Source organism: Geotrypetes seraphini, chromosome 10 (assembly GCF_902459505.1).
Source record: "Geotrypetes seraphini chromosome 10, aGeoSer1.1, whole genome shotgun sequence".
NCBI lineage: Eukaryota > Metazoa > Chordata > Amphibia > Gymnophiona > Dermophiidae > Geotrypetes > Geotrypetes seraphini.
This window is the reverse complement of record NC_047093.1, coordinates 135,389,277-135,402,659: the sequence shown is the minus strand read 5'-3', so window position 1 is coordinate 135,402,659 and position 13,383 is coordinate 135,389,277.

Here is a 13,383-nt window from a genome sequence, read left to right as displayed (position 1 = left end):
TATGATTTACGTGCACAACTTAATTGTTTAATAAGACCAATTGGTGCTAATAATTGACAATTAACACTTTATAATTGCCACTAATTGCCACTAATTAGAAGTTACACGCACAACTTGGTAGGCGCATTCTATAAAATGGTACGTGTCAGTTCTAGTGCGTGAATTTCAAAAGTGGGCATGGCCGGGGGAGGTGCATGGGCGGATCGTGGCCATTCTAAAACTTAAATGCACTGGTAGAGAATACGCCTGATCTGCGCATAACATAGGAACAATCCATCATCCTATTCAAACTCGACTACTGCAATGCCATTTATTTATGCCTAACCAAAAAAAAGTCTTCGCAGACTCCAGCTTATCCAGAAAACTGCAGCCAAGCTGATTTTTGCTAAACGCAAATTTGATCACGTCTCCCCACTACTTACCAATCTTCACTGGCTCCCAGTACTTTCCAGAATCCATTTCAAATGCTCCTGCCTGGCTTTCAAGATCATTCATGGCATCCTTCCGCCCCTAATCCCTCTATCCTTCCTCGTCCGGATGCCTGCTACCACCAGATCCGCTCACAGATATAAACTATCCTTCCCCTCTCTACACGGCATCCTCCACGCTGGCAAACTGGGAAGATCCCTCCTCTCCAAAATCACGGGCCTTTGGAACGATCTCACTATCCCGCTGCGGAACATAGGCTCCCTCCAACTATTCCGAAAACAACTGAAAACCTGGATTTTCTCTAACATATAACATCTCTTCTCCTGTCTACATCTCCTCTATTTATATGCTCTTGTAAATCTTTCTCCTTTCTCCTCCTATATTTTTAAGCTTTGTAAACCGTGTCGAGCTCCACTTCTGTGGAGATGATGCGGTATATAAACTTAAGGCTTAGTTTAGTTTAGGTATTTAGGCCTGGCTTTTCTTGGCCTAAATGGGTGAGCCTAAACATTAGTGATGCATAAGACCAGTAAGAACGATTCTATATATGGTACGTGCCTTATATAAAATCACACTAAGCGCCATTCTAGATGGCGCTGATTTTTTCGAATATAGCATTTGGCCCGATTGTGCGCTTAAAGTTATAGAATGCTGTCATCCAACCTAAGGTTACCAGATGTCTGGATTTACCTGGACACATTCTCTTTTTAGAGGACTGTCCATGAGTCCAGATGGATTTTGGAAACCAGAGCTTTAGGTCACATTGGGAGGGCCTCTGAGTATGCGCGGATTCAACTCAATGATATCACACACATGTCCCGCACATGCTTGGAGGCCCTCCAGACAAGGACCTAAGCTCAAGGACGGAGAGGACATGTACTTTGCTAGATCCCAGCTAGTAAAACAGATTTTATGCTGCTTATTCTAGAAATAAGCAGTGGATTTCTCCAAATCCAACTTAATAATGGCATATGGACTTTTAGGAAATTATTGAAGTCATTTTTAAACCCTGCTAAGCTAACTGCTTTCCAGAGTTTAACTACACATTAATGGCTAACTTAATTGCTTTAATGGGGGGGGGGGTGTAATTATTTTTATTAAGGAATCAAAAGCAAACAGGCAACAAGAAACAACGTATGGCAATGGCAACATGAATTAATCAGCATGGTAATTGACTGCAACGTTTAAAATTGATTAAACCTCTGATATGATTGATATAACCTCTGTCATGTAGGTCTTGATGTCATTTCTTGGATCATTGTTTGAACTCAAACTCATTGCTACATATCCTCCTGTAGCGGAGGAAATGGGAATAGGGCAGACCCTATTTTAAATGCCAAGGGTGACAACTAGAGGAATGAAGGAAAGTGTTCCTATCCGTTGATGTCTTCAAAATTTTGGGTTAAATCCTGTTGTGTCCCGTTGTACTGTAACATCTAGAAAAGCAATTTCCCGGAAAGAGTGTTGTGAGGTGAATGGAATATTATTGTCACAGGAATTTAACCAAACACAGAAGCCATGAGTGTTGGGGGGGTCTGTTCTATTAAAAATTTGTTGGAGCTGACACGGGAGACGCATTGTTCCTGCTTTTGGATATTTTTTGTGATTTCCCGCAGTGCTTAGTGTTTTCGGGTGACGGGACTAAATCGCGCGAGACAACGGCGCGCCGACAACTGAGCGCAAGGTTGACGGCGCGCCGAAGAAAAGCACTATTTTAAAGATCTAAAGGCGAAAAAACAGTGTGACAAGGCAGTGGCTGCTGCCAGAAGGATTCTGGGCTGTATAAAGAGAGGCGTAGTCAGTAGAAGGAAGAAGGTGTTGATGCCCCCGTACAGGTCATTGGTGAGGCCCCACTTGGAGTATTGTGTTCAGTTTTGGAGACCGTATCTGGCGAAAGACGTAAGAAGACTTGAGGCGGTCCAGAGGAGGGCGACGAAAATGATAGGAGGCTTGCGCCAGAAGACGTATGAGGAGAGACTGGAAGCCCTGAATATGTATACCCTAGAGGAAAGGAGAGACAGGGGAGATATGATTCAGACGTTCAAATACTTAAAGGGTATTAACGTAGAACAAAATCTTTTCCAGAGAAAGGAAAATGGTAAAACCAGAGGACATAATTTGAGGTTGAGGGGTGGTAGATTCAGGGGCAATGTTAGGAAATTCTACTTTACGGAGAGGGTGGTGGATGCCTGGAATGAGCTCCCGAGAGAGATGGTGGAGAGTAAAACTGTGACTGAGTTCAAAGAAGCATGGGATGAACACAGAAGATTTAGAATCAGAAAATAATATTAAAGATTGAACTAGGCCAGTTACTGGGCAGACTTGTACGGTCTGTGTCTGTGCATGGCCGTTTGGAGGAGGATGGGCTGGAGTAAGTCTTAACAGAGATTTCGGCAGTTGGAACCCAAGCACAGTACCGGGTAAAGCTTTGGATTCTCGCCCAGAAATAGCTAAGAAGAAAAAAAAAAAAAATTTAAATTGAATCAGGTTGGGCAGACTGGATGGACCATTCGGGTCTTTATCTGCCGTCATCTACTATGTTATGTTACTATGTTACTATGTAAAGAGCTCCGACGGGGAGCGTGGGGGGGGAACCCTCCCACTTTACTTAACAGACATTGCGCTGGCGTTGTGAGGGGTTTAGGGGGTTGTAACCCTCCCCCCCCACATTATACTTAAAACTGAACTTTTTCCCTAAAAAACAGGCAAAACGTTCGGTTTCAAGTATAATGAGGGGGGGGTTACAACCCCCCAGACCCCTCACAACGCCGGCGCGATGTCTGTTAAGCAAAATAGGGGGGTTCCCCACCAACACCCCCCCCCGTCGGAACCCTTTAAAATAGTGCTTTTCTTCGGCGCGCCGTCAACCTTGCGCTCAGTTGTCTGCGCTCAGTTGTCGGCGCGCCGTTGTCTCGCGCGATTTTGTCTATGAACCGTGTTTTTGTTAGGGCACATTTCTCGCTGGATGTTATTTTATTTTATCCGTGCACTTTGTTTGTTTCCCTTGTTGACTCCATAATAAAAATGATTTTCAAAAAAAAAAAAAAAAAAACTCAACTCATTTAAAGAAAAGTAGGCAGCATGAGATGCCTACCAGGGTAGATGCCAGGATTGCACCTACAGCATAAGAACATAAGAACTGCCTTCTCCGGATCAGACCTTCGGTCCATCAAGTCCGGCAATCCGCACACGCGGAGGCCCTGCCAGGTGTACACCTGGCTTAATTTATAGTCCACCATATCCTTATATGCCTCTCTTAAGGAGATATGCATCTAGTTTGCTCTTGAAGCCTAGGACGGTCGATTCCGTCATAATCTCCTCTGGGAGGGCATTCCAGGTGTCAACCACTCTCTGAGTGAAGCAGAACTTCCTGACATTAGTCCTGAACCTGTCCCCCCTTAGCTTCATTACATGTCCTCTAGTCCGTGTCAAATTGGACAATGTAAATAATCTTCTCTGCTCTATTTTGTCGATTCCTTTCAGCATAGCATCTAGCAGGGCCTAAGGTCAAAGTAAGTGTGGATAGGGGTGGAGATGACCTTAGGAGCTGATAGGCACGATTCTCCCAAAAACTTAGGGGCCAGTAATGTAGGCCTTTAAAATCCTGGCCTACATAACCAGTACCTACATTTTTTCATAGGCGCCGGTAGCCGCGATTCTGTTAAAGGTGCATAAGCATGATTAGACAAAGTTAAGACAATATTGTGCTCAAAAATAAATAGCAAATTCAAAATTGAACACAAAACATAAAGGTAATATATATCTCATCTAAGGAGGGGAAAAGACCTCAAATGTCCCCGTGCTCAAAGCTCATGGCTTGGTTCAAGGACACTATGGTGGCAATGGTATTATCACGATTCAAACCCCCCCCCCCCCCCCTTTCTTTAATAGTGTGCAAGTAGTGAAAAAATAATTTTCTTTGGTTTATAACATTCAACTGATGCACAAAGGCTTTCGTCAATCAGTCACATCATTCATAGCACTGTTCTTGAAAAAAAAAAAAAAAAAAACCCTAAAGCAACAGGGAAACATACAAGAGTATCAAACATGATTCAAATTTCAAACGCAGTCGTTCATCCAGCAAAGTTCAAAATGGAAGTTCAAACCAGCAAGAATACTGGAAAGCACTTATCTGAAATCCCAACGGTGGCCTTAACCGTTTCGCCCGTCAGCTTCTTCAGGGGATATTATGAGAAATGTTTAGCCGCACACAACGCTGGTAAATGACTTTGTATGTGTTGCTTCGACGGGGAAAAAAAAAGAAACAAGAAATCAGACCCTTGTGAAAATTTCAATGGTAAAAATATAGGCACACAGGTAATATAAAATATACTATAGTTACCCAAGGATATCTCTTAATCCACTGAACTGGCGTGTAGAGACAGAGTATTTACTTAGACTCGTCTGCGCCTGTAACTTCTGTATTTGGGCTGCACGCTAAAACCTAATAGGATAATCCATGGCAAAGCATTTACGGGTGAAGATCAATCAGAGAGCACACACACCACGGCCAGCCAATGACAGCAGAGCCAGAAAAAAATACCAAGAAATGGAGCCAAATTTAAAGTATTCATGGTTGAATCAAACGGAAATTGCATTCATAAATCCAAAAAAGATCTTCCATTCAATCCCTTGATTCAACCCAACAGGCTCAAGGGATACTAATCTAAAGATCCATTGTTCTCGTTGTAATAGGAATTTACCCTGATCACCACCCTGGACTTCTCAATTCTATCTATAACAAAACATTTCAGCCGTTCAAAATTGTGTCCTGCATGTAAGCAATACGAAACCAAAGATGCCTCAACTTTTGGTCTGTTGGTGTTTGGAACGATGTTCATTGAGACGTAGTTTAAAAGACCTGACAGTTTTCCCTACATAGATCATGTGACACGGGCGCCTGATGACATAAATCACAAAATCACTGTTGCAACTGCTGAAAAAAATCCAGGCTGTAAACCTTCCTATCGACAGGACTGACAAAATCTTTAATCTCTAGAGTGACATTGCAGTTTTTACAGGAACCACATTTTAAAGTGACACCTTTGTATCTGAAATTCTATTGGTTACCAATGGAATTAATTTAAATTGAATCAGGTTGGGCAGACTGGATGGACCATTCGGCTCTTTATCTGCCGTCATCTACTATGTTACTATCTTGATGTTGCCTCATCGAGCATTATTTCAGTTACAACTATCATATCTTTCTAACTTGGTGTTATTTCATGCCCCAAGGCGTTTATTACAATCTTTGAACGACAATAGGGTAGTCGTTCCCCATATCTTGAAGGCCCATCTTGCCTCAACTAGAGATTGTACGTTTTTCTATTTAGTTCCGCAGTTATGGAATTATTTGCCTATAGAATTGAGACACGAAGAATCATATATAAATTATAAGACATCTAAAAGCACATTTTTTGTCAATTGGTCTTTTCAAATTGAAGAAACGAGTTTGGGACTGCAATCTGTATTTATGTAGTTATTGATTTTTTGAGAAAATTTTCAGTTTGTATTAATTAGTTAATTTTTATTATTGATATTTTGATTGTCATAAGATTTTTTGAATTTTAGAAAAAAAAAAACCCTCTTTCTTTTATTCTTTTCTATTTCTGAATGGAGTTCTTTTCCTAATTGTTTTGAAATATTTATTGTAAACCTCTTGGATCATTTTTTTTTGGCTGTTATGCGGTATATAAAGTTTTTAATAAACATAATGTGACCCCTTGCATCCAATCTCTTTCTGTTCTTATTGTTCTGTATATCTGAAGGATTCAAAATCTCTTTGAGATTTTTACCCCTAGAGAAAGTCGGTCTTTTAGTGTCATGTCTTTGAAAACCTCATGTTTCTTGACAATCCTATTGATCATTGGACTAGAATGAGTGTATTGAGAGATGAAATTAGCAATCATAGGTTCATCACATTGTTTCTGTTTATATGCAAGAAGGTGTGTTCCCTGTGGTTACATTTTGCCCGTGTGTATGCCTTTTTGAGTGGGGGTTTTTTGGGGGTTTTTTTTTGCTATAACCTCTGTCATGTAGGTCTTGATGTAATTTCTTGGATCATTGTTTGAACTCAAAATCATTGCTACATATCCTCCTGTAGCGGAGGAATTGGGAATAGGGCAGACCCTATTTTAAATGCCAAGGGTGACAACTAGAGGAATGAAGGAAAGTGTTCCTATCCGTTGATGTCTTCAAAATTTTGGGTTAAATCCTGTTGAGTCCCGTTGTACTGTAACATCTAGAAAAGCTATTTCCCGGAAAGAGTGTTGTGAGGTGAATTGAATATTATTGTCACAGGGATTTAACCAAACACAGAAGCCATGAGTGTTGGGCATGGGGACATTTGAGGTCTTTTCCTCTCCTTAAATGATATCTATTACCTGTATGTTTTGTATTCAGTTTTGAATTTGCATAAGCATGATTGACAAGTGGCTGGTGCCATTTCTCATGGGGCTGGCCAATTTAGGCACCGTTTACATAATCCGGGCCTTTGTACATAACTTTGGGCGCCAACAGCTGGTGTAAATGCTGTCACTCAATTTATTGCAGTTAAGAGCACAATTGATAGTACTGCCATTACTCTTTGGGTTTGAAACATAATAATAATAATAATTTATTTATATGCCGCCATACCGGGAAGGTTCTAAGCGGCTAACAACAGGAAAGCAATACATACAATTCTAATAAATACACCAAGATAAAATAAACATGTGAATAAAATTGGAAAGAACATAAGAATATAAGAACATAAGAATACTGGGTCAGACCAATGATCCATCAAGCCCAGTAGCCCATTCTCACAGCGGTCAATCCAGGTCACTAGTACCTGGCCAAAACCCACAGAGTAGCAACATTCCAGAATCCCAAAGAGTAACAAAAGATTCCGGAATCCCAAAGAGTAGCAACATTCCATGCTACTGATCCAGGGCAAGCAGTGGCTTCCTCCATATGCAAACAAGATGTTAGGAATTATTTTTAAAAAAGTGCGCAGCAGCGTCGAAAAAAGCCAACAGGATGCTGGGCATCATAAAGAAGGGTATCACAACCAGGACGCGGGAAGTCATCATGCCACTATATCGGGCGATGGTGCGCCCGCACCTGGAATACTGCGTTCAGTATTGGTCGCCACACCTCAAGAAGGACATGGCGGTACTTGAGAGAGTCCAAAGGAGAGCAACGAAGCTTGTAAGAGGGCTGGAAAATTGCCCATATGCCGAGAGGCTGGATAAGCTGGGTCTCTTCTCTCTGGAAAAAAGGAGGCTCAGGGGAGATATGATAGAGACCTTCAAGATCCTGAGAGGCATAGAGAGGGTGGATAGGGACAGGTTCTTCAGACTGAGAGGGACAACAGGTACGAGGGGGCACTCGGAGAAACTGAAGGGGGATAGGTTCAAGACAAATGCAAGGAAGTTTTTCTTCACCCAAAGGGTCGTGAACACATGGAATGCGCTCCCGGAGGAAGTGATCAGGCAGAGTACAGTACAGGGATTCAAACAGGGATTGGACGGATTCCTGAAGGACAAAGGGATCGTAGGGTACTGAAACCAAGGGGTGATTCAGACAGGTCGTGACCTGTGGGGCCGCCGCGGGAGCGGACTGCTGGGCGGGATGGACCTGCGGTCTGACCCAGCAGTGGCACTTCTTATGTTCTTATGTTCTTATGTTCTAATGTTATAATGAACCTGTATCGCTCCATGGCGTGACCTCATCTGGAGTATTGCGTTCAATTCTGGTCTCCTTATCTCAAGAAAGATATAGCGGCACTAGAAAACGTTCAAAGAAGAGCGACCAAGATGATAAAGTGGATGGAACTCCCCTCGCATGAGGGAAAACTAAAAAGATTGGGGCTCTTCAGCTTGGAAAAGAGACGGCTGAGGGGAGATATGACTGAAGTCTACAAAATCCTGAGTGGAGTAGAACGGGTACAAAGTGGATCGATATTTTTACTCCATCAAAAATTACAAAGTGATGAAGTTACAGAGAAATACTTTCAAAACTGATAGGAAGAAATATTTTTTTCACTCAGAGAATAGTTAAGCTCTGGAACATGTTGTCAGAGGTTGTGGTAAGAGGGTTAATGTAGCTGGTTTAAAGAAAGGTTTGAACTATTTCCTGGAAGAAAAGTCCATAGTGTATTATTGAGACAGACATGAAGGAAGTCACTGCTTGCCATGGATCGGTAGCATAGAATATTGCTATTCTTTGGGTTTTGCCAGGCACTATGGATCTGGATTGGCCACTATGAGGATGGGCTACTAGGCCAGATGGACCGTTGGGCTGGTCTTATGCTCTTATAAAATGTGCCTATGAATTTTGGCCATATGTTACCTATTGTATATAGGACAGTAGGTGCTTCCTTTTCTTTATAGTCTACTAGCATAGCCAGATATTTAGACACATGTGGGAGCTTATACCAGCCTTAAGGCTTATTCTAAAAAAACTGGAACTATAAGTCCAGTAGCGGCAACTATTTTGGAAAGGTGCCACAAGGGGTAGGATTGAGCAGGCTGCACTCCTGCCCCCAATGATCCTGATGGACCGCAAGGGATACAAGTAGGTTCAGGAGGGCCTGCCTGGACAGCCGGGGAGCAGGGGGACTTCTGGGAGTAGAAGCTTTTGCTGTCGGTTGGGGGAGGAAGAAGTAAGGAGGGTGCCTGGTCAGGGGCTTAAGGACTGATATTCAGCCGGGGCCATGTTCCTCTTATGCGGGCCCTTGTTGAAAATCGGCCAGGCCTTCTTAAGATCTGTTGCCCAGCCGCCCATATTTAGTCCCCAGTTTTCAGTGCCAGTGCCCAAACATGGCCCAACACTGAAAATTGGGGGCTAATTTAGCCCGTGACAGCGCTTAAGAAAACGCTGACCACCGCCAAGTGAAAATTGAAAGAGGGGTATGAGTCTGTCTCTATATGCTTTATGATGAAGACCACTGACTATTTTAGTAGCTCCCCTCTAGACCAACTCCATTCTGATTATAAATTTTGGAAGGTGCAGTCTCCAGAATTGCACACAATACTCTAAATCAGGCCTCACCAGCAGTGGCGTAGAGGGGGACATTGGCACCCAGGGCCAATGCTGTGCACCCCCTCTCTTCCCTGCATCACTGTGTGCCCCCCACTTTTCCCCGCGACTTAAGCGCATTTCCGCCCCTGCATACCTCGCCGGCAAGAGCGGCATCTTCCACCTGATGCTCACGCCGGCCTTAGCACTTTTATGATGTCACTTCTTGAACTCGCAACCAGGAAGCCAGCACAAGCGGCAAGTGGAAGATGCCGCTCGCGACGGTGAACTTTTAAAGAGGAAGGCAGGGGGTTGGAAAGGAGGAGAGACGCTGGCATTCCCCATGAAAATGGCACCCAGGATAGTCTGCCACCCCTGTCCCCATACTATGCAACTGCTTACCAGAGACATATGCAGAGGCATTATCACCTCCTTTTTCCCATTCCAAACATTTCTAATGATTGAATGAATGATTGCTTACCTGGCATGTCTACTCTGTCTTAGTGAGTGTGCCCTTTGTACGACTGTATATGTTTTGTTTTCTCTCTTTCCTATCCACAATTGGAGATCCTTTCTACTTGTTATGCCTTCCTAAACCATCATTTGCAATACTGGGAAAGGAACACAGTCTGCAGTTCTTAATGATTTAGATAAAATCCTACTCCCAAAGGACTCAAAGCACATTTTACCACTTTACTAAAACTCAAAAGAAGGACAAAAAACAATCGATAAACATCAACTTAGCTGATGCTTAGCAACATCTTACAGCAGGGGTAGGGAACTCCGGTCGCCGTATTCCAGTCGGGTTTTTAGGATTTCCCCAATGAATATGCATGAGATCTATTTGCATGCACTGCTTTCAATGCATATTTTTGGGGGAAATCCTGAAAACCCGACTGGAATACGGCTCTCAAGGACCGGAGTTCCCTACCCCTGTCTTACTGTCACCTTTTGATGCCTCCTTGAAGTTTGGAGTAAATAATTATTTATTATCTAATTTTTTTGTCCTAGTTGGGGGGAGGAGGGGGGTTGGCCATTAAAACTAGTGCCGAACAGATTTTGGTAGCTCAGTAAAACTTGCAAATTAGTTGTTTACGCTTTCAAAAAGAACCATGACCAGATGATACTCTATGTCTTTGAAGTGACTAGCATGTTTAAAACCAACTGAAGGAAAGATTTTTTTCCACTCAACACAAAATTAAGCTCTGAAATTTCTTGACAGAGAATGGAGTGAAAATAGTGCTTATCCTTGAAGATCACCAACATGAAGTCTGTTGATATTTTGAGGTCCTGCCAATAACTATGACTTGACTTTGCAACTGTTGGAAACAGGATACAGGGCTTGTTGCAAGAGGATGTGGTAACGGCAGTTTTTAAAAGATTTGGACAAGTTCCTGGACTAATAGTCTGCTATTGAGACAGACAGAGGAAAAGCTACTGCTTGCCCTGGGATTGACAGTATGGAATGTTGCTACTCTCTGGGGATTTCGCATGGAATGTTGATACTCTTTGGGGTTCCAGTATCTTGCTTACTCTTTGACATTCAGGAATGTTGCTACTATTTGGGGTTCTGCCAGGTACTTGTGACTTGGATTGGCCACTGTGGATGCATGATACTGGGCTAGATGAACCATTGATGTGACCTAGTACGGCTTTTCTTATGTTCGTACGACCTTTGGTCTGACCCAGTAAGGACGTTTTTATATCATGTTCTAATCCTAGATATAAAACTTGCTGAAATAAACAACTGTCTAAATGTGAAAGAAACACCTTCACATTTAATTTGGAATAAACCTACAACTACATACATGTGTAAGATGTAGAACACTAACCTTGGAAAACCCATTTTTGGCCAATGTTTGATGACCTCGGCTTCAATAATACAATCCAGATAGAAGGAGTACATTTTAGAAGTACCCTGGCTGGTTTCTATGATAATATCACACATCACAACGTACCCAAAGCATGAAGCTTTTGCACTTACTCTAGATTTGGAGGTGATTAAGTCCTGGAAGGCTTGTGCACCTTGTTTACCGAGTCTGGAAGCTGCTGAAGTGTCAGAAGATTAAACCCACACCCATATAAATGTTTGTCTGCTTCCAATTAGAGAGGTAGATCTCCAAGGACGCACACAGAGGGAATCATACTGAACTGCAATTTCAAAGTTTGGCCCATCATCTCTTTCACTTAACTTTTGTATTTCCTGGATGGTGTAGAAACAGCCAACATAGAAGAAATATTGCAAGGCTGGAAGAGGCAAAAAAGAGGCAAGACCCACACAAAACTAAGTGGAGGAATACCACTGTGATCATTGCAGGAGTGCAACAACCCATGGACAGAAACTATAGAAGAGAAATCTACCTGCCACCAAGAGTTTACCCTCTTATTAGAAGAAAATGTGCAAGATCCGAAGAGATGGGGAGATTCTTGCGTGGTATGAGAGAGCGGTGGCATTATGACTAGGGTTATGCAGTGAAGAGAACAAACCAGGGGAAAACACAAATACAAAAAACAAACAAAATGGAATTGTCCAGAATGATGTGCACTAAAAAAGTGTCCTCCAACTCATCTGGTAATATGAAGATCTTTATTCCTCCAATGTCAATGTCAATGGTAAATTCAACTCTCAAAAACTCAATGACTCGTGGCGCTCGGCACTAGTTGGCAACAGCTGCAATATACGAGATTTAGTTCACATTCTTCACATTCTTCTTCTTCTTTTTTTGAATTTTGGTTAAATCTATGTAAGCGGCAGCTTTCTTTGAATATCATCGTTCATGATACTTAAGACTCCTGAGGCAGGCCCGTTGGCCGAAACATGTACATGTCGAGACATTGAGTTTTTGAGAGTTGAATTTACCATTGTGACATTGGAGGAATAAAGATCTTCATATTACCAGATGAGTTGGAGGACACTTTTTTAGTGCACATCATTCTGGACAATTCCATTTTGCTTCTTTGTATTAGGGTTATGAGTAACACGTTCACTCTGATTGATGCATAAATGTCTAGTTCAATAATAGCAAAACAGCACAGGCTCAGCAATAAATCCAAACTGAAGGAAAAAGCCTCAGACAAGGGACCTCCCACCTCCACTAAAAGAGTGGTGTAGTTTCAGGTGGTTGAGTGATCACCTCATCGGCAAAAAACCTTCATTAGAATTAAAACTAAAAATGACTCTGTGCTGTGTTGAGGACATAAAACAAGATAGATGAAAATGACATCAACTTATCTTCAGCTGATCGGTACACCGACGGTGGCCAGCGTTTCACAAATCTGCTGCCTCAGGGGTGTGACACGACCGATCAGACTTCAAAAACGGTCAGTGGCCATTTTTTTAGGCCAGCGCCATCAATGGTGCTGTTTATAAAAGCCAGCTCTACGTGTTTTAAAAGCTTGTGAGAAGATCCAGGCTTTCAACTGCTTCCTGAAATATAGTCTTGATTTGGCGTAGCCTCTCTGGGAATAAGTTCAAGCGATGGGGCTACTCCTGAGAAGCCTCGCTGGTGAGTGTCACATGGTACAATTTCTTAGAGACCTCAAAAGGCATGTAGAGTGTCAACATATTCTTTAGGAACTCTGACCCATTTTGTCTGAGGATCTTCAACTATTGGACTAACTAAGAAGACTTAAACCCTTCTTCAGGTGGGAAAATATTCTACTGGTAGATCCCTGCTCATGTTTATAAGTATACATTGTTTCATAATTTCTCCTGTTTTTCTTGATCGCATAAACCATTTAGATGTCTGGTATTGATAAGTAGTACATAAAATAAACATGAAGCGTGAAACTAAATCTTTAGGACAAACTGACTACAAGAAGGTTCTTCTGCTTTACAATATAATTAGGAGAGAGTTTACCTTTACAGACAACACACAAGCATAGTTTAAATATGGCAGTTTTCAGCTTTAGATCTGCTATTCCGTTAGAGCCATTAGCCAAATCAAAACAGTG